General features: G+C 35.3%; 1 pseudogene; it reads left to right on the top strand.

Moving 5' to 3' along the window:
* The first annotated feature begins 509 nt into the window (after positions 1-509).
* Positions 510-18,145, top strand: LOC130848433 (UDP-glucuronosyltransferase 2B31-like; annotated as a pseudogene).
* The last annotated feature ends 9,645 nt before the right edge of the window (positions 18,146-27,790 follow it).

Raw genomic sequence — 27,790 nt, 5'->3', positions numbered from 1 at the left:
ACTTATTGAAGAGACTGTCTTTTCTCCATTGTATATCCTTGCCTCCTTTGTCATAGATTAATTGACCATAGGTGCATGGGTTTATTTTTTGGCTTTCTATCCTCTTTGAATTGTGCCCCGCAATTCGCAGGGGATTTTTTCATTCCTTTTCATTCTTATTTCTCTTTTCTCTGCTGACTGGATAATATCAAAACCTGAGTGGGGTGTAATACCTTTGTTTCTAGGAGTGCATGGCCACATAACCTCTGTGTGGCCATGACATAGATCAACATCTGTGAAGACAGCAATGATCTTCTGTGCCCAAGGTTATAGAGGTAGGTCTTGATAGTTGCAGTGGTAGCTAGGGCTATTGGGGTCCTTGGCAGTAAAGTCTGATGGGGTCCTTCTGCTGGGGGTCTCCATTTTGGTCCATGGCAGATAGTTGTAACTGAGTTGTCTCTCTTGGCATCCGGTCCAGTGTAGTGGCACTCAGAGTGGCAGTGGAGCAAAGGTCCTAAAATCAGGTTCACATGGAACTACTATATTACCTTGGCCCCAAGGTGCAGGTGGGTGTACTTGCTGGAGCAGTGGTGTCAGAGTCTAAGGTACGAGCATGTGCAGGTTTCTGATGGAATTAAGGTCTGTGACTGTGGTTTGCTTCAGTGACTTTCAAGGGGAAGTGGGGTGGATGCAGCAGTGGTACAGGACCTGAGATGACAGTAGTGGCTTAGGCCCAAGGGAGAGAGGACTATAGCAGCCCAGCCTAGGGATGGTGCATCAAAATCCAACTCTGACCCCAGGGAAGTCACAGAGCAGTGGCGGCATATTCCCAGTGATGGCTTGTTAAAGCTACATGTCAGGACACAGGGGGTGTGGTACAGAAAAGCAGCGGTGTAGCCCCAGTAACAGTGGGTCAAGCCCTGACTTAGGACCCAGGGATGGGGTGTAGAAGAGTCTAGGTAATGACCAAAGACACAACTGGGAATACAGGGTGAGGTATAGAGCAGTAGCAGCATAGCCCCAGTTATAATAGGAAAAGCACTGACTTGGGACCTGGGGGCAGGGCACAGAGCAGCAGCTCCCGTCACATAGATAGCAAGGCTTGTGGCATCCCAATCAGAGAAAGCAAGGCACAGGAGTGAGGGGGCCCCAAGGGTCAGGACTCACCACGGGGACAGCTCCAGCCTCAGGAAAGACATAGCAGCAGGGACTCTGGTCAGCTCTGTAAGCTGGAATCAGTGTTGGTGAAGACGGTGGAAGTCCTCAGTAGCAAAACCTGCAAACATCTATGGTGGCGAGGCTTGTTCGGGTTCTCTGGCGCTATTTTTCCCCATGAGGGAAATCCCTCTGAAGGGATCCCTGCTGGTGCCAAGCTGCTCTAAACTGGTGGATGGGGTAATGCAGGTAAAATCTTTCCTAAGCTTTTCTACATGATCATCCTCAGTTTTTGCACATTGCCAGGTTTCCACTGCTTCTTCTTTGTTAGTCCAGAGCTTTCCCAACGCAATTTTTGTTGGTTTGTAGTTGTTTACTTATTGTTTTTGTGGGAGATGCAAGTGTTGGAACCCCCTAACCTTCTATTTTGCTGATGTCACCTTAACTCTAATTCTGTATGGGGGAGACTTCAGACATGAGAGCCATTCTCTTGCTACAGTTTTCACACTAGTCTTACCTCTTACACAATCTAGTTGATTTGCATATGTAAACTCATCGACTTTTAGATTAGTGAAAGCACTGACAAAACAATATTAAACACACTGTATAATCTTGAATTGTTCTACACTTTGCCCTTTTACTTGCTTTCTACATCTGCTAACTCTTAATGTATTTATTTATAGGAGTTATAATTTAACTTCCTGCTTGATTTCTCCTTGGATATAAGCATGAGCAATGGCAAAAGGATACAGCAATTTTTGCACATGAACAAGATGTCTATGAATGGCTCTCACTCCTGCTGCTGTCACAGCTGACTTGCTACTTTAGCTCTGGGATTTGTGGGAAGGTGCTGGTGTGGCCAGTGGAGTGCAGTCATTGGATTAACATGAAAACGATTCTGGATGAACTTGTCATGAGGGGTCATGAGGTGACTATTCTGACACCTCCAACTTCCACTCTTATTGATCCCAACAAACCTTCTGCTATCAAATATGAGATTTTCCCTTCATCTTTAGCCAAAGATCATCATAAGAATTTTATCAAGCATTTGGTCAGCACATGGACATACCTGGCAAAAGATTCATTTTGGACACATTTTTCATCAGTAAGAAGTTTATACTGGGAATTTTTTGATGTTTTTAAGGATCTCTGTAAAGATGTTGTTTCAAACAAGAAACTTATGACAAAACTACATGAATCAAGGTTTGATGTTGTTCTTGCAGATGCCATTGGACCCTGTGGTGAACTGTTGGTTGAGGTACTTGAAGTACCTTTAGTGTACTGTCTCCGCTTCTCTCCTGGTAATCCAATTGAAAAGATTAGTGGAAAACTTCCATTCTTACCAACCTATGTACCTGTTATGTTGTCTGAATTAAGTGACCAAATGACATTCATGGAGAGAGTAAAAAACATGATATATGTACTTTATTTTTACTTTTGGTTCCAAACACTTAATGAGAAGACGTTGGAGCTATTTTTACAGTGAAGTACTAGGAAGTCATGTTTTTTTTTTTTTTTGGAAGTCAAGTTTTTAGTTGGTAGCATGAAATCCTACCTTTCCTAGTGCCTTAACAGATGAATTTGCATAAATAGAAAGTCACAGGAATTTGTCTCCTACAGGTGAAATGATGAAATGAAAATATAAAATCATCCATCAAACTCATAAATATTATGGAAACATTTATATTATACTGTAAGATAGAACCCTGTGGTCCATTACTAGTACAGGACACTCCAGGAGGTCATAAACCACAATTTGAAGGACTTGGGACTTCTCCAAGCAATTCTATATCTATCTTACCAAACTTACTTTTTTAACTTAAAAAAGGTCAACTAGAAACATCATAAAAGTCTTGGTAAATGAAGATGCAGATTGAGGAGTTACACACATATTTGTAGCAATAGTATCTAGGTAGCATTTAAAACTGTTCCTACTTGTGTAGTTCAGTTTTCTTATTATATTACATTATATTATATATTATACACACACATATATATTTGCTTTATCAAAAAACAGACACTTTGAAAATCTTTGGCCAAAACATTCCAAAAATTACCTAATATATGTATATGACAATATTCTTACTTCATCTAGTCTTGTTTTTGTTTTTTTCCTTTCAGGAAGACCCACTACCACATATGAAACAATAGGGAAAGCTGAAATATGGCTCATTCAAACATATTGGGATTTAGAATTTCCTTGCGCAGTGCTACCAAATTTTGAATTTGTTGGAGGCCTCCACTGCAAACCTGCCAAACCTCTGCCTAAGGTATTCCTGTTTGTTTTGCTTTCTTTTCTTTGCATTTTCAATAGGAATAATCCTGAATTCTTTATTTAAAATGTTTGATTACAGTGAGCCAGATGTGGGAAGCTAGATAAAATGACCTGCCAATTATAAATTTGCATATTTCTATTCCAACTCAAGTGTCTGAATTTAATTATCATTATGGAATAAAATGGGATAGCTGGGAGACTTTGAGAATATATGCATAAAATGACAGCATTCATTATTCAACACATAATGAAAAATCAGACATTCATTAAAAGAATAATTTTTAAATGATTAGCATATTCCAGAAGTGAGTGCTAATATAGAGAAATAATGTAGACCCAGTTTCTGCTACCTGACACTCTACCTGGAAAGACAGAATACAAGCAAGTCATAAAAATTGCGTGCACAGTGTCATAATAAGGAAAGACCACAATGCTAAGGAAATAGCCAGCAGGAATCATAGAAAGCATTGGTAATTAAGGTGAGATATGAAGCATGTGCAGGATTAAAGCATTGGTAATTAAGGTGAGATATGAAGAATGTGCAGGATTAAATAGAAGGTATAGGGCAGGTGTGGAGAAAGATACAAAAGAAAAGCAGGTGGAATAGTAATGACAGTTCCCAAGAAGTCCAAGTTTAGTCTAAATAGGAAGAGGCTAAGTAAAGAGGCAGGCGAAGTTGGAGACAGATAATTATAAGGAGTTTGAAACATCTAGTAGGAGAATTGGAGAGGAAATTAAAAGAGTTAAGAAAGAGAGAGATGATCACATCTTCTTTTAAAAGAAAACAACACAGTATGTAGTCATTGGGTTGGAGTGTAAAGGGGCAAGGGTGGAAAGGGAGATCACTTATCAGGTTTTGGCAAGACCCAGTCAACAGTGATGGAAAACTAGACTACAATGTTCATAGACATATAACCACTTACTCTTATAATCATAGTACCAACCTCATATTGTTGTTGTGGGGAAAAAATTTTTTAGTACATGTGAAACCTCCAAAACATCACTGGCGCATATTCAGTGATCCAGAAGAAATAGTAACTATTATCATTACTGTTATTTTTTTAATACTATCAATAACTTAATGTGTGCTAGCCACCTGTGTCTAATTCCTACTTAAATCAAAACTGGTTTTCAATCACATCAAGATTACATTTGCTAGCAAAATCCTAGAGAGTAGATATTCCATGGAGTTGTTTAAAAGTAAATTTCAAAGTTTTTTTAATTATAAAAAAATTGTTAATAATAATTAAATAATTTTATTAAAATTTAATTTAATTTAAATATAATGTAATATATTTGTTTTTAAAATTTAATATTAAGATTTTTTTAAGAATTTGGCAATCAGATGAGAAAGATGAAATGCTAAAATTTTTTGTAAGCATTGGGACTCTTCTGGATAAAATGCTCTAGATAAAATGAAGACCATTCTTCAACAATATAAATGTATACCCTACGATTTGTGCAGCCATATCCAGCATGTCCTTGCTTTTACACCAGCATTTAAACCATTCTTCATTTGAAATCTCAGGGTTTTACATCTTATAGCATAAAAGAGATAATGTTGTCTATTAGAACAGATGTTTTCTGCCAACACCAACCCTATAGAAAACCTCAGTAAAAGTCCCCTAAGGATCATAGCGCTCAACATCATAGCTGCCTGACAGAATGAACACAAAGAAAATGTACACTGCATATATAAGAACCATAAATTCTGCACATATTCTAAAGACCAAATAATTTGTACTTGAATCTGAAAACTGCCCAGAGTTTAAAATTACAAAGACTTGTCTTCAGTTTACAGGGTGCTATTCCTTATGAAGGAAAGCAAGAATGTAATCTGTTTTAAATTGATATGATCTGTTTTAAATTTAGGTAAGACATAAATAGGAACCAAACAATCTTTAGTGAACTATTTTGTGATTTCTTAGGAGATCTTTTTGTCTCCTCTTTATTTGTGGAAAAATGAAACTGATATCTTTTTCAAGGGTAAAATTCAACATCTGTTTTGGTTGCAAATTGTTTAGGTTATCTATGATAACTTTTATAGATGGTCCAAAGGCTGAAATAAAATAATGATAGTTCTATGCTCTCTAACCATATTTTTGAAAGATTTCCACTTTCTCCTTTCAGGAAAGTGAGTGTGTTAATAGGAGGAAAGTTTAGGAGGGGAGGGAGAAGGACAAAGAAAGAATGAAGAGTCATGTAATCATAATAATTAGTGATATTCACTGTTGTTATTAAGTTGAGGAAACAAGATTCAACTCCAGGTCAATGATTGTGAAGACTTCATTGTGTAAATAAACTGTTCCTTCAAACTACTAACTTTTCCATTAATTATTAGGTTCTCAGAAAAATTCTGTACTTTTTAAAGAATTAAGACATTTGGCAAAATGCATCAAGAATCTTAAAAATACTTATGGCCTTTGACTGCATATTATACTCCTATGAAACTATACAGAGAAATATAATCAAGATGTGCAAAAACAATATTCTGGGCAGTAATTCATAAAAGTCAATGGTGGAAATTATCTAAATATCCACAAATAAGCAATAATTAAATGACTTATAAATGTGTGCATCACACCATTACAATCTTTTTGTCAAAGAATGCTTAATTACACTAAATCTGCTATAACATTAGGTTTAGTTGGAAACAGAATGGGAAAATAACAAATAAAATAAGGTCAATTTTCTTGTAGGGTAAAATAAGGCTGTAAGTTAAGATTACAACTTTCAAAATGTATGTCATAATGCATATTTAATTATGGGAGTAGAATAAAGGTTAGAAAGAAAGCACAGATTCTGGCATAATGTCCTCAAGTTCATTCACTTTGTGAAAAATGGCAGGATTTACTTTTTCTCATGGATAAATAACATTCCTCTGTGTGTGTGTGTATGTGTATACCTATGTATGTATATCTATATGCATTACATCTTCTTTATGAATTTATCCATTGATGAGCACTTGGGCTCTTTCTCTTGGCTATTGTGAATAATGTTATAATAAACATGGGAGCACATATACCTCTTCACTATCTTGTTTTTATTTCCTTTGGGCATGTACCCAAAAGTGGAATTGCTGGATTGTATAGTAGAACTATTTTTAATTTTTTTAGGAAACTTCATTTTGTTTTCCATACAGGCTAAACCAATTTACATTCCCACTTACAGTGTACAAGGATTCCATTTTCTCACCAACACTTACCTCTTGTCTTCTCAATGTAAGCCTCTTTAACAGGTGTGAAGTGGTCTCTCATTGATGTTTTAATTTGCATTTCCTTGGTAATTAGTGATGTTGAGCATCTTTTGTATACCTGCTAGCTATTTGAATGTCTTCTTTGGAAAAATGCCTATTTTCTTCATCTGCCCATTTTTTAACCAATTTTTTTGTTACTGTGTTGTATGAGTTCTATATATATTTTGAATATTAACTTATTCAATATGTGGTTTCCAAAATTTTTCTACCATTCTGTAGGTTGCATTTTCATCTTGTTGATTGTTTCTTTTGTTGTGCAAAAGAAAATTTGGTGTAGTCCCAATTGCTGATTTTTTCTTTTGTTGTGGTTTTGGTGTCATATTCCCCAAAATCATTTTCAAGACCTATGCCAAGGAGATTCTTACATTTTCTTTTAGGAGCGTTATGGTATTTGGTCTTGTGTTTAAGTCTTTGATCCATTTTGAGTCAATTTATGTGTTATGTAAGAGAGGGATCTCATTTTTTTGCATATGTTTATCCAGTTTTCTCAAAAGAGAAAAAAGAAACTATCCTTTCCCAATTGGGTGTTGTTGTCTCCCTTGTTGAATATTAGTTGACTGTGTATTCAGGGATTTAATTATGGACCCTGTATTCTGTTCTTTTGGTCTATTTCAGCTCAGTACCATATTGTTTTAAATACTGTAGCTTTGTAGTATAATTTGAAATTGGGGGCTGTGATGCCTTTGGCTTTGGGTAGTGTGGCTATTTAAACAATATTAAATTTTCTGATCCATGAACACAGGATGTCTTTCCACTTACTTGTGTTTTCTTCTATCTATTTCAAAAAATCTTATAGTTATCATTGTACAGATCTTTCACTTCATTGGTTAAATTTATTTCTGCTTATTTTCCTGTTTTTGATGCTATTGTGAATGGGACAGTATTTTCAGATGTTTCATTATTAGTACATACAAATGGAATTAATTTCTGTATGTTGATTTTATATCCTGAAACTTTATTGAATTTGTTGATTAGTTTAGGTTTTTGGTTGAATCTGTGAGATTTTCTGTACAAAAAAATCACATCTTCTGCAAAAAAATGAAAATTTTATTTCTTTCGATTTGGGATGCCTTTTATTTCTTTGTCTTGCCTAGTTGCTCTAGCTAGAATTTCTAGTACTATGTTGACTCAGTGTGAGAGTGGGCATCTTTGTTTTGTTCCTGATCTTAGAGAAAAAGCTTTCAAATTTTCACTGTTGAGTATAATGTTAGCTTTGGGTTTGTCACATGTGTCCTTTATACACTGAGGTATGTTCCTTCTATACCAAATATGTTGAGGTTTTTTATCATGAAAGAATAGTTTTTCTTGTCAAATGTGTTTTGTACAGCTATTGAGATAATCAAGTTATTTTATATTTTATTCTATTAATGCAATGTATTACAATTATTAATTTGGGTATGTTGAACCAACCATGCATCTCAGGGATAAATCCAATTTTGTCATGGTATATAATCCTTTGAATATGTTCTTGGATTTGGCTTGCCGATATTTTGTTGAGAATTTTTGCATTTATATTTAGTCTGGATACTGGCCTATAGTTTTCTTTCTTGTCTTGTCGTTATCTATTTGGTATCAAGATAATACTGGCCTTGTAGAATGAGTTTGGAACTGTTTCCATAGTCCTGTTCAAATTTTTGGTAGAGATTTTGAAGGACTGGCATTATTATTCTTTAAATGTTTCATTGACTTCTTCAGTGAAGCCATCTTCTACTGTGGTTTTCTGTGATGAGAGGTTTTCGGTTATGATTCCATCTTTTTATTTATTATGACTGTTCAGATTTTCTATTTCTCCCTGACTCAGTCTTGGTAGGTTGTATGTTCCTAGGGACTTATTCATTCTTCCCAGATATGTAATTTGTTGGCATATAATTCTTCTTAGAAGTCTCGTATGAGCCTACGTATTTCTCTAGTGTCAATTGGTAATGTCTCCACTTTCGTTTCTAATTGTATTTGATTATTTTTTTCTTGGTTAGTCTAGCTAAAGATTGTCAGGTTTGTTTATCTTTTTGAAAAGAAAGTGAAAGACAAATTCCATATGATATCACTTATAGGTGAAATCTAAAACAGTCAAATCGTGAAAACAGAGAGTAATATGGTGGTGACCAAGAGCGAGGAATGAGAGAATAGGAGAGGTGTTATTCATGGTTACAAACTTGCATTTCATAGTAAATAAGTCCTAGAGATCTAAGGCACAGAATAGTGAATATAGACAACAATATTATAATCATCAAAGTTACTAAAAGACTAGATATTAATTATTCTAATTCACAGAAAAAGCAATGAGAATTAAGTGACATGATGGAGGTGCAAACTATAACAGTCATCGTATTACTATATATAAATGTGTCAAATCAAAACATTACACACCTTAACATTACATAAAGTTACATGTCAAATATATTTCAACTTTTTAAAAAGCATATAAAATTTAAACTAAGAATATTCCTGGATAGAGAATATGAGTAAATATTATTTCCTTTTTACAATTTTTAATACTTTTGCAAATATTCATACGACAACCCCTTAAAATTTTCATAAAGTGTCAGAGTATGAGGATAATGAATCCACTTCAGTGACTAATTTGTAAAGAGAAGATTATTACAATAATACTATAAGGATGCATCTTCCACAGTACAGATGAAACAGCCAAGGGTAGCAAGCTGAAGACAAAAAACACTGAAGATAGGTAATTTTAAATGTTACTACAAGTCACTGGAAAATACACATGTTACCTGGATGCACTATGTGAGTCATAAGAAAGTTCAATGACCTTAGTATTGAGAATGATATTATCAGGGTGAAATTCTACTTTTGAAGAATACTCTACACAAAAATGTCTGTAAGATTAAAGTTGAAAAAACATTCTCTTTCCTTTTTTCTGTTAAAAATAGTTTTGAAAGAAAAGTTTTATGACAATAATTAGGATCAGAAACTGTACATTTTATGATACAAGAGTTGGACTATTATTTTCTGGAGAGAAAAGAATAATGAATTTTAAACACGAGGGAGAAATAAGAAAAGATGAGTATATGGTTTTGATCAGATATCCAGAAAAATTTTGCCTCTCTACATTTTTATAGTAGGGTACATTGAGCATGTGGAATTATTCTAGTATAGCAAGTAACAAAAAAAATTTTTTAATTGTCAAGATTTAGGGACCACAAGGCAGAATAATTCTGAAACGACCTCAGGCAAAAATGACTTCACACGTACAGATGGCCAACAAACACATGAAAAGCTGCTCATCATCACTAATCATGAGAGAAATACAAATCAAAACCACAATGAGGTATCACCTCACACCAGTCAGATTGGCCATCATCAAGAAAATCTAGGAACAATAATTGCTGGAGAGGCTGTGAGAAAAGGGAACCCTTCTGCACTGTTGGTTTGAATGTAAATTGGTACAGCCACTATGGAAAACTGTATGGAGGTTCCTTGCAAAACTAAAAATAGAACTACCATATGACCCAGCAATCCCACTCCTGGGCATATACCTGGAGAAAACCATAATTCAAAAAGATGCATGTGCCACAATGTTCATTGCAGCACTATTTACAATAGCCAGGACAATGGAAGCAACCTAAATGTCCATTAACAGATGAATGGATAAAGAAGATATGGAACGTATATACAACGGAATATTACTCAGCTATAAAAGGGAATGAAATTGAGTTATTTGTAGTGAGGTGGATGGACCTAGAGTCTGTCATACAGAGTGAAGTAAGTCAGAAAGAGAAAAACAATACCATATGCTAACTCATATATATGTAATCTAAAAAAAAAAATGGTATTGATTAACTCAGCGGCAGAGGAAGAGTAAAGATGCAAATGTAGAGAATAGACTTGAGGACTCCATGGGGAGGTGGGGAAGGAGAAGCTGGAACAAAGTGAAAGAGTAGTATTGACATTTATATACTATCAAATGTAAAATAGATAGCTAATGGGAAGCAACTGCCTAACACAGGGAGATCAATTCGATGATGGGTGATGACCTAGAGGGGTGGGATAGGGAGGGTAGGAGGGAGGCTCTGGAGGGAGGATCAAGAGGGAGGGTTTATGGGGGTATATGTATAAATAAAGCTGATTCACTTTGTTGTATAGCAGAAACTGGCATAACAGTGTAAAGCTATTATTCTCCAATAAAGTTTGGAAAAAAAAAAAAAACACAACTTCACCAGGAGCTTTATTGAGTTTGAAGTAGTTACTCAAAAGGGGGACCAGATCTGTGCTTCAGAAAGCCCTGGCGGACTTCTCCCGGAGGTAATCACTGAGGTAATGAAGACGGTCCATCTCAGCCGGTAACATAGAGCACATTCTACTGTGATATCAATTATATAATATGATTTCAGGGCAAAAGTGTCATATGTAAACAAACAGCAATATGGTCACTCAAATATGTAACTGCAAAAGTATTTCTCTGGATTATAAAACGGACTCATAGGACTGTTTCACAGAAATTCCAAGCTACAATTCCAGACTCCTAAAGGTCAGGGATTAGTAATTTAGAAAGAGAGTTTGTGAAATTTTGACAAAGTATAACGTAAGATATAAGGATTATAGAGATGAGAGGATGATAAAGTTATTCAAATCATAACCTTTACCTAGTGCTAATAGGGAAATGAAACACTGACTAATCTAAAAGAAACTCTTCAGAAAGTCTGCCTGGAATAATCAAATGATATAGTAGAGCTATAATAATAAAGAATTAAAGGTGGGTTATGATCCTGCTTTGTGGCCTCCTTCCAAAAATCTATGTTAGTAATTAATAACATTACTGATGAGGAGTCTGGGTGTAACATTAAGTGTCTCCACTTCAGTACTGTGTACTGCCTCTATCTCATTTCTTGCATAACACAAACACACAAGTGCACAAATACACATAATATGAGAAGAAATTTACCTCATACCAAGGACCCCAAGGACCTCAGGGATGAGGTATTTTAAAAAACAGCCATTACTGAAAGCACTATGGAGTTTCCTCAAAAAGTTAAAAAAAGAATTACCATATAGTCCAGTAATTACCCTTCTGGGAATATATTCACAAGAATTGAAATTCGGATTCCAATTTTTTGCACACCATGTGCATAAAAGCACTATTCACAAGAGCCAAGGGGTTAAAGCAACCCAAGTGTCCATCAACCAATAAAGCAATAAACATAATATGGTAGATACAAACAATGGAATATTACTCAATCTTTAAAAGGAAATTCTGCAACACAATGCAACATGGGTGAACCTTACTCTAAGTGAAATAAACCAGTCCAAAAAGACAAATACTGTACAATTCAACTTATATGAAGTATCCAGACTAGTCAAATTTGTAGAAACATAAAGCAGAGTGATGGTTTCCAGGGGCTGGGAAAAGAGGAAAAGTGGAGTTTCTTAATGAGCATAGACCTCCAGTTTTACCAGATGAAAGAGTTCTGGTGATTGGTTGCACAATGTGAACCCTACATTTAGGAATGATTAAGATGGTAAATTTTATGTTATATGTATTTTACCACAATATTTTTTTAAAAATTGCCACTACTCTGATAATTCCAGGCTATATCTGATTTTCTCTCTTTAGTTGTTTGTTGCAATCCTTTCAATATTGTTTGCTATGCTGTTGCTCCTTTGTGATGAAACAAATTCTTTTTTCACAGGAAATGGAAGAGTTTGTGCAAAGCTCTGGAGAAAATGGTATTGTGGTGTTTTCTTTGGGGTCAATGGTCACTAACATAACAGAATAAAGAGCCAATATGATTGCATCAGCTCTTGCCCAGATTCCACAAAAGGTACATACAGTAACTTAAGAGTGGACAACTATTTAACGTCTGTTAAACTCTATAAAAGGTCTGATTTTAGACATTTTCTATCAGGAAGGTAAACTACTATGATAGCTCCAACTTATCTCAGATATTTACAAAACCCAAAATACACATAGTAGGTGCTACAGAAGTACAGAGTGTCTTTTATTAACAATAACTTTGGGTTACCACTGTAATCAGAAAGAAACATATTTAAGAGATGCAGTATGAATTTTTATGTTATAATGGGATTGTGGGCAGGAAGATAAATCACCAAATTCTGCCTTGTCATTTCTCTTTTCCTTTAAAGGATTCCTAAGGACGTGGTACACATACAAATGTTCTCAAGAGTTAAATTTTAACAAGAGTGTAGTAGCACAGTAATATTATGAAATAGTGATAAAAGTCTGGAATACATCATGCATTTTGTACTTGCCAGATAATCCCAGCTCCTTTTTCCTTCCCCTGAATTTTGGAACAGCCCTATTCAGTATGCTTTTCAGGGTACTATACAGAGAAAGGATGGTCAGGGCTCCCCAAGCTGCCTTCAGATACCTATCCAGCCAGTGATTTAGAGAGAGACATCAGCCTCCTAGGTTGACTGGACCCTGCCAAAATCTGAAGAAGGAATATAAAAGAGAAAGGGCAAAGTTGGGGTCCTGCCCTTAAGGTGAACCCTGTGCACTGTAGAGTCTGGCCCTTAATGGACTCTGCTTCTAAGCTATCACATTACTCCTCCTGATTGAGGAAGGAGAAGGGACAATAAGAAGGAGTCAAATATAAGGAAGACTGGCATGGAAAAGACTCCGCTGCCTCCTTCTTCATAAAATAGAGTAGTATTTTATTTTCTAATATATAAAATATCCCTGAGATCTTTGGATATTTGTGAACAAATTTTTTGTTTGCTATCTGATATTGTAGTCTTCTCCTAATCACCTATGCTAATTTTTTGCTGAGAACCTAAAGTTACTTCACATTCACACAGCAAAAAGAGGTTAAACACTAGTAAATTATAATCCAGTTTATGAGAATTGATTGGGAATGCCAAAAGTGGTACTTTATTTTGATACTGGGCATAGAAACTACATAATTGTTACTGCCAATGCCCTGTGCTACATTGTGAAAGTGTTCAAAGTCAGTTGAATAAATTTTATCATCACAAATTTGGAACTTTTTCAACAGCCTTATTGATACTTATAAATTACCAACACAATCTTCTAAATTTAAACTATTTCAAAACCTAATAATAGTGGTAATACTCTGGATTCATGTCAAAAATTATTAATTTTTTTTGAAGTAGTGCTTAACAATTTGTAATCTAAGATGTTATACTTCTTAGGCAGCATTAATTAACATCATTAAATTATAAATGAGCAGAAATATTCATTTCTCTTAAGTGGCTGATTGCATGGATTTTCCTTTTTGTACATGAAAAGATGTAAAGCTCTACCAAAACAACAAGATATATTAACAAGTGAATATAAGTTAACTCCCCTCTGTAACATAAGCCAGTGAATATCAAATTTGAAAATGAGAGCTAGTATATAAAATGAAACAATAAAAAATATAATGAACTTTAAAGTTTTGTAAAACTTGTGAATTCTGAAGCTTTGTCAATGATGTGTGTAAAACTCTGAGAGTTGGAATGGAATAAGAATTAACAAAATTAGGAAAAAATAAAATAAAATAAAATAAAGCAATAACGTGTGTAGGTTATTAGAAATTTTTCACTGTCTTTTTGCCTTAGAATAAAGACCATCTAACAATTTTTCTAAATATTTGAATTTGGCATTGAAAATCTCATTTGTCTATGCCATCATGTGTGAAAGGTCATGATTATATGCCATATCTGATTGAATACAGTAATAAGTATGTATTGATAAAATGTGGATATTCCTACTGATGTCAGTGCATTAATAATCATTACTTAAGATCTCTTGTCCTTGTTTGCTTACCTGTCACATGGAAGACGTTTAACTTGTCTTTTAATCTCTTTGGAATTTTCTAATGCTATGACTTTAAACTCACTTTTAATGAATAAGGTATTTTCTTTACCCTAAAAGGTTCTATGGAGATATGATGGCAAGAAACCAGGTACCTTAGGACCCAATACTTGGATGTATAAGTGGATCCCCCAGAATGACATTCTTGGTACAACTTGGCAGAACAAATACTGAAAACGTGAGGAACAGCTGAGCAGAGTGATAATACTTCAATAGGAAACAAACTTGTCGAGCATTAATTATTGAAACACTTAAAAAACAAAACTTTACTTCTGTGTGCTTGCTTCCAACCCTAGGAGGAAAAATGAGAAAATCTAACAGTTGGCATTGCATTATACATGGTCATGTCCCTTATGTCCAAAATCAAAATATCTTTATTTTGGGTGTAATTACGTCTCATGGTGAAATTTTCAGTAACTTCGTGTATTCTTGTTCTGTCTCTGAATTCTCTCCTTACACCTATCTTTTACCCTTTGTAGGGTTATTTTAAATGCTACTGAAAAATAACAGCTCCTTCTTTATTACCAGGGACTCTCCATTTTCTATAAGGAAAAATCCACAAGCGTTTTCATGAAGCGATAACACATTTCATGATTAAATGTAGATTTTCCTTCCTCTGGTTCTACTGCCACTACCAGTACCCTTTCTATGGCCTTGACACCATTCCTATCAGGCTAAATGACTTCACTATTTCTTTAAGAGAATATATATATATCTGATATGCCCTCTTCCCTTTTTATGCACATGCGGTTTCTTTTACCCAGAGTGTTTTTTCAAGTTGTTCACCTCCCAATCTTGAATTCATTTATGAAGTTCAAGCGACAAAGCATTTCTTTCATGAAGTCTTCATTTACCTCTCCAGCAGACTTGGGCGTTTCTGGCTGTGAGTTCTGAAAGCAATTTAAATGCAGTTTCTTGTGTATAATCATGTTATCTAAAAGACATTGTCTCTTTCAGTGCCTTTTAATGCCCCATTTCTCATTTTATTCTAAGAATTATAATTAATAATTTTACTGAAATTCACTCAATCCTAGGTCATCCAAAAATCAAATCTTTTGTAACTCATGGTGGAACCAATGGTGTTTATGAGGCCACCTACCACGGGATTCCTATGATGGGCCTTCCTATGTTTGCTGATCAAACTGATGACATTGCTCGTGTGAAAGCCAATGGAGCAGCTCTCAGATTAGACAAGGAAACAATGTCAAGAACAGATTTCCTCAATGCGTTGAAGCAAGTCATTAATAATCCTTCATGAGTATAATTTTTTCTTTACTAGATACTATTTCTAGAGAATTTTTCATAGGAAGACCAGGAAGGTAGCAACAGGTCTTCATTTAAACACAATGACGAGTAAGATTTGCTCAACACTTTGAAAATAGTCATCAGTAACTTGTTGTGAGGGTCACATTAAGTGTTTCTTTGGTGGTTTTAGGGGAAAGGTTTGTCAGAGTTTTAAGGATAGCGGAGAAATTTTGAAAGAGCTGATCATTAGAATGAGAAGAATCACTGCAATGATAACAGAATGATTAAGAGGAAATATTGAGAACCAAGTTACAGCAGGGAACCATGAATATTATAGGAGTACTCATCTACACAGTCATGAATTTCTTCCAGCAAGTGAACGCCTCATAAACCACCATGACATAATCAATCTCAAATTCCCATTACTTTTAAGAATTCCCAAGTATTCTGTGCTATGATTTTGATCCCAACACTGATAAATGATAAGCAACTAGAACTTTTTGATTTACCCAATTACACCTATGTAGATACTACTTATAAATGTAAGCACGTTCTGAGATCTTTTGGTTGTACTTGTTTTTGTCTTATTTGGAAGAATTGTAAAATCAAAAAGTAATTGACTTGAAAAGATACGTTGGGATATTCCTGTTGAAAAGCCAAATTTTCTGAAACCAGAAATATTTGCTTTCCAAATCATTTCAGTTTATACATTAATTTCAGCAATATTATTACTATTAATATCATAACTATGATGTATGCATTTTCCTGCCATTTGCTTCATAATGACTTTGGAGAGAAAACATTTTGAGAATATATTAGTAGTAATAGCACAGTGGACATTTGTTTTAAAATCAGTGTTATTTAATTTTAATTTTGGCACAACTATTATCCCAAATGAACACCACAAGAAGCACCTTTTCTTCTTTTTTTTAAAGAAATATATGTTTTATTTGGCAGTTTTATGTAAATGTATACCTTTATACTATCTTTATACTTTCTTAATATTTAATAATGTAAAGCTGGTGTAAGAAAATGAAGATCATTTATTAGCTAATATATATGCTTTATGATATGCTACACACTGTAAGAAGTCCTTTGCACATAATAAGAACTTCTTCATTATAGTCTTTCCCTATTGTATTACAAAGTTATTTCTGGGTTACTGCCCTCCTCTCAAACACGGGGTGTTCCCCCTGTGTTTTTACAGAACAAGGAAAGAAGTTACTTCTATTGTTATCCCTTCAGTGCCATGCTACAGCACTTTATGATTCAGGGTCCGTGAGCCATATCTCTTTATTCCTCCTTCCTCTTTGCTGTTAGTCCATCAACATTTCAACAATAGAAACAAATGTAACTGCACGGCCTGAAAGTGAAATGTTGAGCATTCTCTAGATTCTAAAATAACTAACAAGAAAAACAATGATACTAGCAAATATTTACTAAGAGTCTACTATATGCTAGGAGTACCTCTAAGAATCAGTTTATTATTCCTCAAAAGAATCAGATGAGATACTATTTCTACGCACTCCATTTAAAAAAGAGAAAGTGAAGAACAGAAAGAATTAAAACACAGGCAGCAAAGTGAGTGTCAGAGTCAGGATTCAAACCAAGACAATCCACTTCTGCACTTTTAACCACTACTTCACTAATATAAGGTCAATATCAATTCCTGGTCAGTTCCACTCCAGATCAACCCTTCTTGGACATGTCTCTGAACATCATCATGGATTTACCTCCAATCTCTGGATTATGATAGTATTATAAAACTTGTCTCTTATGTCTGTTAACAATTACTTACTGGATAACTAAAGCTTTGAACACTCAGATCATGTATTTCTTTTCTTTTTTTCTCTCTCTCTTCTTGTCTCTTTTATTTTTCTTTTCTCTTCTCTTCTCTTCTTTTCTTTTCCTTTCTTTCCTATTCCTCTTTGAGCCTTAACTCATTCCATTCTTTAGGCTACAAATACTTCTCCCCTCCCATCATCTCTCTTTTCTTCATAGCTTAAAATTCTATTCATTTAACAAATTGTAGCCCATATAAGCTAAGGTCTCTATAATCATCTCTGAGGAAAATAATCTAGTTTCCTTCCACTCTGTAGCAACCATTTTTACCATCCGCATGAAATTTTACATATTTATCTTTTCTAGCTCATCTATAAGTTGATGTCTATTTGCAATATGGTTATCAACCATCCAACATGATCAGCCTATGAAGTCCCTGGACAGAGTAGTCTTCTGGATCGAGTTTGTCATGCACCACAAAGGAGCCAAGCACCTACGGCCAGCCTTCCATGACCTCACCTGGTTCCAGTACCACTCTTTGGATGTGATTTGTTTCCTATTGGCCTGTGTGGCAACTGTTACTTTCCTTGTCATAAAGTGTTTCTTGTTTTGCTGTCAAAAGTTTGTTAAGGCAGGAAGGAAGAAAAAGAGGGACTAGATTTTGAGACCTGAAGCTAATAGACATGATAGGGAGTATTATTCCATTTAATTCAAGCATTATGGATCTTAAACATATTGTATTAGTTAACCCATTCAACTCTAAGGATAGAAATAATCTTGTGTAGGACTTCCTAGGTGGCTCAGTGGTAAAGAATCCACCTGCTAATGCAGGGGACACAGGTTCAAGCCCTGCCCTGGGAAGATTCCACATGCCACGAAGCAACTAAGCCTGTGTGCCACAACTATTGAGCCTGTGCTCTAGAGCCCATGAGCCACAACTACTGAGCCCATGTGCTGCAACTATTGAAGCCCACACGCCTAGGGCCTGTGCTCCACAACAAGAGAAGCCACTACAATGAGGAGCCTGAGCACCACAATGAAGAGTAGCCCCCACTCTCAGCAACTAGAGAAAGCCTGTGTGCAGCAATGAAGACCCAGCACAGCCAATAAATAAAATAAAAAAATAAATTTATTAAAAAAAAAGAAAGAATCTTGTGTATTTTTTGTTAAATACTCCAATATTCCTTTTGAAATGGTCAGTTTTGTTCATCAAACCAAAGAGAAAATTATACCTGAAGATTTAAGGATGGGTTATATTCAATTTATAATTCTAACTTAATAAATCTTTAAGTAATTGATTCTACTTTTAAGGCTGATTTATGTATAATTTCATAACTGAAAAAAATGAGACTGGTTAGAATATCAGTCTGTTGATTTAAGAAGATTGAGCAGACTGTTTTAACTATATATTTTCAGAAACACCTTCTGCATAAAGAAATGCAATATAATATAATATATATGTATATGACCCTGTCAAAGAAAAACAGAACCAGACACTTATAAGAGGTGGCAAGACAAATTTTATTCAGACTGCCAAAGAGAGAGATTCCAGTATAAACTGAGATTTTACTCCAACTTAGACAAAGGTGACTGAGATTTTCAAAGGGTGAACAGGTAGGGAACACAAAGAGACTATGGGGAAGTGAAAGAGGGAACAAAAAAGGGATGAGGGTGCTACGGAGAAATGGAAAATTACAAGAAGGGTAAGTGAAAAAATACTGAAAACGGTTTGGCAAGATGGGATAGACAACATCCATTTTGTAGTTCAGCAGGATCACATTTTCTTGAGCAAAAACTCAGCATGACAGCTGGGGTCATCTTTACAAACACAAGCTACAATCTAGTACAGGTGGAAGTCAAGTTAAAGTTTGATCAAGTCTCTCAGCACAGTGTTTAGGCAACTCCTTTGCTCTGTATAGGATTTTAGAGTTCAGAAACCTTATGAAACACAAAATGTTCCTTCATGTAAGTTATCTTTGTTTCAGAAATTCTGAATGATCCTAACTGGCTTGCTACCTAAAACTATGCAAAAAGTAAAGTCCTTGGTTAAAATAAATAAAGGTATTTTCCACACAAAACCTTGAATATGCTTGAATTACTGTTCTCCCTTAATAATAACCCTTTATAATTAGATAGTAGTACACAAAATAAGCAAAGAGTAGGAATGATAGGTGGGGTTCAGCAAGATCAGTCCAGTAGCTCTGGAATTCAATGTTGGAAGATTTCCCTTCTCCTGAGATAAGATTTCCAATTTCTTGAACTTGTCAAGTTTTCCAACTCCTTTAATACCTGGGATACTGAGTTTCATAATGAGAAACTATAATTTTTAGATTCTTCTTCGCTCACATCACATACAAAAATAAATTGCAGATGGAATAAAGAGCCGCATATTGTGTGTAACAATTAAAATTTTAAAGCGTATGCATGAGAAACTTTTGAAATAGCACAAAGATCGCCAAAGCATGCCTTTCAATACGGGTACTCAGAGCCTTTGGACTCAGAACACAGTTTTCAAAGCAAACCATAGAGAAGAAAGAAACCAGATTAAGAATATTTCTTCTTCCTGACAAGAAATATGTCTAAAGAGTTGGATGGGGACTTCCCTGGCAGTCCAGTGGTTAAGACGTTGCCTTCCAAATCAAAGTGTGGGTTCGATCCCTGGTCGGGGAGCTAAGATCCCACAAGCCTCAAGGCTAAAAAACCAAAATCATTTTGAGGAATCCTGTAACAATTCAATAAAGACTTTAAAATGGTCCACATCAAAAAAATCTTAAAGAAAAAAAAGACATGGAAATGAGGCATACTTATCAATTGTGACAGATGGCTGAGATTTTTATATCACTCTTCTGTAAAACAAAATTATTTTCAGCAATCATCATTGTGAAACAATAGCAATAACCAGAAAAGAATATTTTCTTTTATTAACCTTTGAATATACAATCATGCCACTACCAAGTAAAAAAATTAATAATAAAGTACAAACAGAAAAAAAAAAGTAATACATTAATGTCTTCCATTATGTTAATGTGTCTTTTGAAAACAGTGGGGCAGAGAAGAGGGATGAAGGGGATCTTACACATACACATTAGTCTGAGGTATAATGAATTACTTTCCATGTAGGAAGAAAAGTTTATTAAAGCATAAGTAATACAAATATTTGTATTCTTACACTCTCAGTTTTCTTATATTTTTAGGTATATTCTTTAATATTTTCAAGTGTATTCTTTAATATATATGTTCTTAAAATCCATCATTAATCACAAAATTGCTGAATAAAAGTAAAGAAGGATGGATTCTTTAAAGGGATGTATCTCCCTGCCAGTACTGCCTTGCAGAGTCACTCTGGTGTTCTCTCTTTTTTTTTTTTCTTTCTTCTTTTTTGGTGTCTTCTCTTGATGAAGCTTAACATTCACCGAGCTGACAAAGGAGAAATGTTTACAGGGTCCAGATTCAATACAAAACATACTTTGAACCACTGTGGGTTCAGTTCAAGACAACCACAATTACACAATAATCACAATAAAACTAGTCACACAAATTTGTTGGCTTCACAGTGTATATAAAAGTTACATTTACACTATAGTGTAGACTATTAAGTGTGTGAGAGCATTATATCTAAAAAAAGGGTATGTATCTTCATTTAAAAATACTTATTGCTAATTGGGAGATTGGGATGGCCATATAGACATTACTAATAAGAAAAAAATATCAAATTGTACACTTTATGTGCAGTTTATTGTATGTCAATTGTATCTCAATAGAAAAATAAAATAAAGGGCTTCCTAGCTGGCACAGTGGTTGAGAATCCGCCTGCCAATGCAGGGGACATGGGTTCAATCCCTGCTCCAGGAAGATCCCACATGCCGCGTAGCAACTAAGCCCATGCGCCACAATTATTGAGCCCATGTGCTGCAACTACTGAAGCCCACGTGCCTAGAGCCCAAGCTCTGCAACAAGAGAAGCCACGGCAATGAGGAGCCCGAGCACCACAATGAAGAATAGCCCCCACTCACCCAAACTAGACAAAGCCCGTGCACAGCAAAAAAGACCTGACACAGCCAATAAAATTAATTAATTAATTAATTAATTTTTTAAAAATTTAAAAAATTTTAAAAATAAAATAAAAATACTATTGCTAAAAAATGCTAACCGTTATCTGAGACTTCAGTGAGTCATAATCTTTTTGCAATAGTAAACATCAAAGATCACTGATCAGAGAAACATCAGCTGATGGAGTAAGAGGATGTGGAGCTCACCTCCGTCCACAAACACATCAAAAATACATCTACATGTGGAACAATTCTCATGGAAAACTAACTGAAAACTGGCAGAACTCCAATACAGCTAAGGTTGTAAGAAAGATGCACACACAATGGGGTAGGATAGGAAGAAGAGCATTGGATCCAGATCTATGCTCCTGGGAGGGGACTATGAGGAAAAGAGAGATTGCACAGGCAGACCCACACCCTAGTGAGTGAGTGGGTTGAGCTACAGACTGGGGGGGGGGGTGTCTGAGTCTTGGGGTCCTACATGAAGGATACAAGTTTCCTTGGATGCTTGGAGAACTTCTAGGACAGATAGAAAGTCTGGAGAAGCCTAGATACCACTCATGAGAATTGCCATGGGTACTGGCTTGTCAACAGACAGGGTGGAAAAAGGTCGGCCCTAGCAGCTGCTGCTTTGATGTGCTCCCCAAGCCAAGCAAATACCCCAGTCACACCCACTCCACTCCACAATTAGCAATGAATCTAGGGCAGGCACAACCTAGGAAAGATTCAATTTAGGGATACAGAAGCAACCTGGGCCTGAGGTGTGTTCCAGGTTGGGTGACAGGTTGGGTGCCATTGTTGGCACTTACTCAAACAGCACCCCAAAGCAGCCCAGACTTTCTGATGGCACCACAGCTATTTGAACTTTTGCAACCACCACACTACACTCCAAAATCCCAGATAAGTACATGCTCCATTCCTGCCTACTCCATGCCACAACCTAGCACAAGATCTGGGGTGAACACAGTAAGGGAAAAGATATGAATGTGGGCTGTGTCTGAGCAGAGCTTCAGATGCCTACACAGATAGTGCATCAAACCTTTGTAAGCCTGTGACTTCCACTTTCTGCAGCACTCCCCTCCTTTGGGGCAAAAGTCCCAGTGTGGGAGAAGGAAAAACACACACTTAAATAGAGCACTGCCAGCTTGTACCAGACTCTCACATCCTTCTGCTTCAGTAACTTGGGAGCAGACCCCACCTCTGTTAGGGTGTAGATGGCAACTGAGCAGAAAAGAAACACCATCTCACACCCTGTGCAGAGTCTGTCTCTTTCATCACCAGCTGCAACCCCTACCAATGTGGTAGTGGCCAGTATCAAAGGCAGCCCTCCCTTGAAAGACATTGAGCAAACAAAGTTGACATATGGATGCTTCCACAAAACAACACCTTTTCAAGACCACAATAGGTAACTGTTTTACCTAAATTCATACAGACAGAGAAAGTTAAGCAAAATGTATAGGCAGAGGAACTACTCCCAAATAAAATAGCAAGAGAAAACCCCTGAAAAAAATAATGAAACAAATTAGTCTATGAGACAATGAATTCAAAACATTGGTAATAAAAATGCTAACTGAATTAGGAAAGAGAATTGATCTAAGAATATTTCATTTTAACAAGGAATTAAAAAATATAAAGAAGACCCACACAAAAAATAGATAATTCAATACATGAGATCAAAAGTACTCTAGAAGCAACGAATAGAAGACTAAATGACACAGAAGAATGCTTAGGCGATCTGGAAGATAGAATAATGGAAATCACCCAATCAGAACAGCAGACAGAAAGAGAAACAAACAAAAATTAGAGCAACATATGAGATCTATGTGATATCATAAAACATGCCAATATTCACATTATAAGTGTTCCAGAATTCGAAGAGAGAAGGGGATTGAAAATGTATTTAAAGAAATTATGAAGGATGCAGATGCAGAGAATGGACTGGAGGACACGGGGTTGGGGGAGGCAAAGGGGAAGCTGGGACGAGGTAAGAGAGTAGCATAGACATATTTACACTACTAACTGTAAAATAGATAGCTAGTGGGAAGTTGCTGTGTAACAAAGGGAGATCAACTCAATGATGGGTGATGCCTTAGAGGGCCAGGACAAGGAGGGTGGGAGAGAGTCGCGGGAGGTAGGCAATATGGGGATGTATGTATAAATACAGCTGATTCACTTTGGTGTACCTCAGAAGCTGGTACAAGAGTGTAAAGCAATTATATTCCATTAAAGAGCTTAAACAAAAAAGAAATTATGGATAAAATTTCCCAAACCTAAAGGAGGACAGATATCCAGGTACAGGAAGCACAAAGGAGGCCAAACAAGATGAAACCAAACAGACGAAGGAGGAGACATATCATGATTAAAATGGCAAAAATCAAAGATAAAGAGAGAATTCTAAATACAGAAAGAGAATAACAAAGAGTCATAAACAAGGGAATCCCTATAAAGCTAAGTGCTGATCTCTCTCTGCAGAAACTTTTCAAGCCAGAAGGGAGTGGAATGAAATACTCAAAGTTCTGAAAGGGAAAACCCTGCAATTTAGGATACTCTACCCAGCAAGATTATCATATAGAATATAAAGAGAGATGAAAAACTTCTCAGACAACAAAAACTAAAAGAATTTAGCAGTAATTAACCTGCCCTAAAAAAAATGTTGAAGGGTCTTATCTAAATGGAAAAGAAGTAAGAACCTATAGGAAAGGGAAAATCATTATAGGAAAAGCAAATATAAAGTAAGGATTGAGATCACTTAAATAACCCAGTAAGTAGATTAAAAGACAAAAGAAAAATTGTAAGAACAACTATGACTATAATAAACAGTATAGAGATAAGCAAGAATTTGTGAATTATGACATCAAAAACACAAAATGTGGAAGAAGGAAGTAAAAATTGTTGATCTTTTAGAATGTGTGTGAACTTAAATGACTATTACTTTAAAGGAAGTAGATGTAATTATGGATAAACATACATAAACTCCATGGCAACCACAAATCAAAAGTCCACAATAGATACACAAAAACCAAAAAGAAAGGAACCTAAGCATACTACAAAAAAAAAAAAAAAAAATCATCAAACCACAACAGAAAAGCAAAAAATAAGAAATGAACAGATAAGAACTACAAAAACAACTGAAAAACAAGTAATAAAATGGCAATAAGTACATACTTATCAATAATTACTTAAAACGTCAGTGGACTAAATACTCCAATCAAAAGATGAAAAATGGCTGATTGAAATAAAAATTTTAAAAAAAGACCCTTCAATACTGCCTACACTTCAGTGTGAAAGATACACACTGGAAGTGAGGGGATGGAGAAAGATATTTCTTGTAAATGCAAATATAAAGCAAATGTAGCAATATGCATATCAGACAAAATAGACTTTAAAAGAAAAGCCATAACTTAGAAAGACAAAGAAGCACATTATATAATGACAAACAGATCAACATAAGAAGAGGATATTACTCTTGCTAATATATACACACCCAATACAGGAGCACCTAAATATATAAAGCAAATACTAACAGACATAGAGGACTTCACAATAATACAATAATAGGAGATTTTAACACCCCACTGATATCAATGGGCAGATCATCCACACAGCAAATCTGTAAGGCAACAGAGGTCCTAAATGACACAATAGACCAGTCAAACTTAATAGACATCTATAGTACATTACAGTCAAAAATGCAGAACACATATTCTTTTCAAGTACAAAATGGAATGTTCTCCAATATAGATCACATATGAGGTCATAAAGCAAGCCTCAACAAATTTAAGAGGATAGAAATTATATCAGGCATTTTTTCTAAACACAATTTTATGAAACTAGAAATCAACTGAAAAAATAAAAATGAGAAAAGAACTAACACATGGAGACTAAAACACATGTACCTAAAATAGAACAGGTCAACAATGAAACAATGAAATCAAAGAGGAAATAGAAAAATATGTTGAGATAAGTGAAAATGGAAGCACAAATTTAAAATCTATAGAAAAAATAAAATAAAATATATGGGATGCAGGAAAAGCCCTTCTCACAGGGAAGTTCAAAGTGATGCAAGCCTTCCTCAAGAAACAAGAAAAATCTCAAACAACCTAATTTTAACAACTGAAGGAATTAGAAAAATAAAAACAAAGAAAGCCCAAAGTCAGCAGAAGGAAGAAAATAATAAATATCTTAGAGTAAATCATTAAAATAGAGATCAAAAATAGAAAAGATCAATAAAACCAAGTGCTGGGGTATTTTTTACTTTTTTATTGAAGTATAGTTCATTTACAATGTTGTGCCAATCTCTACTGTATAGCAAAATGACTCAGTTATGCACATATATACACTTTTTAATATTCTTTTCCATTATGGTTCATACAGTATATTGAATATAGTTCCCTGTGCTATACATTAGGACCTTGTTGATTATCCATTCTAAATATAATAGTTTGCATATACCAAGACCAAACTCGTAGTCCACTCTTCTCCCTCCCCCAAACCCTCCTTTGGCAACAAGAAGTCTGTTCTCTATGTCTATGAGTCTGTTTCTGTTTTGTTGATAGGTTCATTTGTGTCATATTTTAGATTCCACATATAAGTGATAGCATATGTTGTTTGTCTTTCTCTTTCTGACTTACTTCACTTAGTATAATAATCTCTATTTGCATCCATGTTGCTGCAAATGGCATTATTTAATTCTTGTTTATAGCTGAGCAGCATTCTATTGTATAAATGTACCATATCTTCTTTATCCATTCATCTGTCAATGGATGTTTTCATTGTTTCCATGTTTTGACTATTGTGAACAGTGCTGCTATGAACACAAGGGTGTATGTATCCTTTTGAATTATGCTTTTGTCTGGGTGTATTCCCAGGAGTGGAATTGTTGGATCATATGGTGATTATATTTTTACTTTTCTGAGGAACCTCCATACTGTTTTCCATAGTGGCTGTACCAACTTACATTCCCATCAACAGTGTAGGGGGGTTCCCTTTTCTCTACACCCTTTCCAGTATTTGTTATTTGGAGACTTTTTAATGATAGCCATTCTGACCAGCATGAGGTGGTAACTCATTGTAGTTTTTATTTGCATTTCTCTAATAGTTGATGTTGAGCATCTTTTTATGTGCCTACTGGCCATCTGTATGTCTTTGGAGAAATATACATTAAGTTCTTCTGCCCATTTTTCAATTGGTTTGTTTTTTTTTTCTTGTTGAGTTGTATGAGTTGTTTGTATATTTTGGAGATTAAGCCCTTGATGGTCGCATCATTTGCAAATATTTTCTCCCATTCAGTAGGTTGTCTTTTCACTTTTTTTATGATTTCTGTGCTGTGGAAAAGCTTATAAGTTTGATCAGGTCCCATTTGTTTATTTTTTTTTTATTTCTATCGCCTTTGGAGACTTAACAACACATTGTTTTAAGATAAGCAAAAATGACAAGTCTTCAGGGAAGCTAACCAAGAAAAGAGAGTATACCCCCCCGCAAAAGAACAAAATAATAAATGAAAGAGGGTATATCAACTGATACCACAGAGATACTAAAAATCATAAGGGAATACTATGAAAAGTTAGTTGTCAACAAATTGGACAACATAGAAGAAAAAGACAAATTTCTAGAACTATACAGTCACCCAAGACTGAGTCAAGAAGAGACAGAAAATATGAACAGACTGATCACTAGAATTGAAATTGAATTTGTAATAAAAAAACAAACAAAAAAAAAAACAACTCCTAGGGAACAAAAGTCCAGGACCAGACAGCTTCGCTGGGGAATTCAAGCAAACACATAAAGAAGAATTTATACCCAACCTTCTCAAATTATTCCAAAAATATGAAGAGGAGGGAACACTCCAATTGGTTCCATAAAACCACCAATATGCTGATCCCAAAATCAGTGAAGGCACTTCAAAAGAAAAATTTACAGGCCAATATCTTTGATGAATACAGACACAAAATCCTCAACAAAATATCAGGAAACCGAATCCCACAATACACAAAAAAGATCACACAACATGATCAAGTTGGGTTCATTCCAGGGTCACAAGGATGGTCCAAAATATGAAAATCAATCAATATGATACACCACATTAACAAAAGAAAAGATTAAAATCATATGAATATCTCAGTAGATACAAAGAAAGCATTTGCCCTCCTGGCTGGTGAAGCGAGTGGAGGCTACAGCTGGGCTCGGCAGCCACGTCGCTGCTGCCACCACTGCTGCCACCGCGAAGCCCCCCACCCTCCTTCTCTGGCGTCAGA

The sequence above is a fragment of the Hippopotamus amphibius genome, chromosome 3 (assembly GCF_030028045.1).
Source record: "Hippopotamus amphibius kiboko isolate mHipAmp2 chromosome 3, mHipAmp2.hap2, whole genome shotgun sequence".
Classification (NCBI taxonomy): Eukaryota; Metazoa; Chordata; class Mammalia; order Artiodactyla; family Hippopotamidae; genus Hippopotamus; species Hippopotamus amphibius.
The sequence above is the reverse complement of the archived record's forward strand: the minus strand, read 5'-3'. Positions and strand labels throughout refer to the sequence as shown.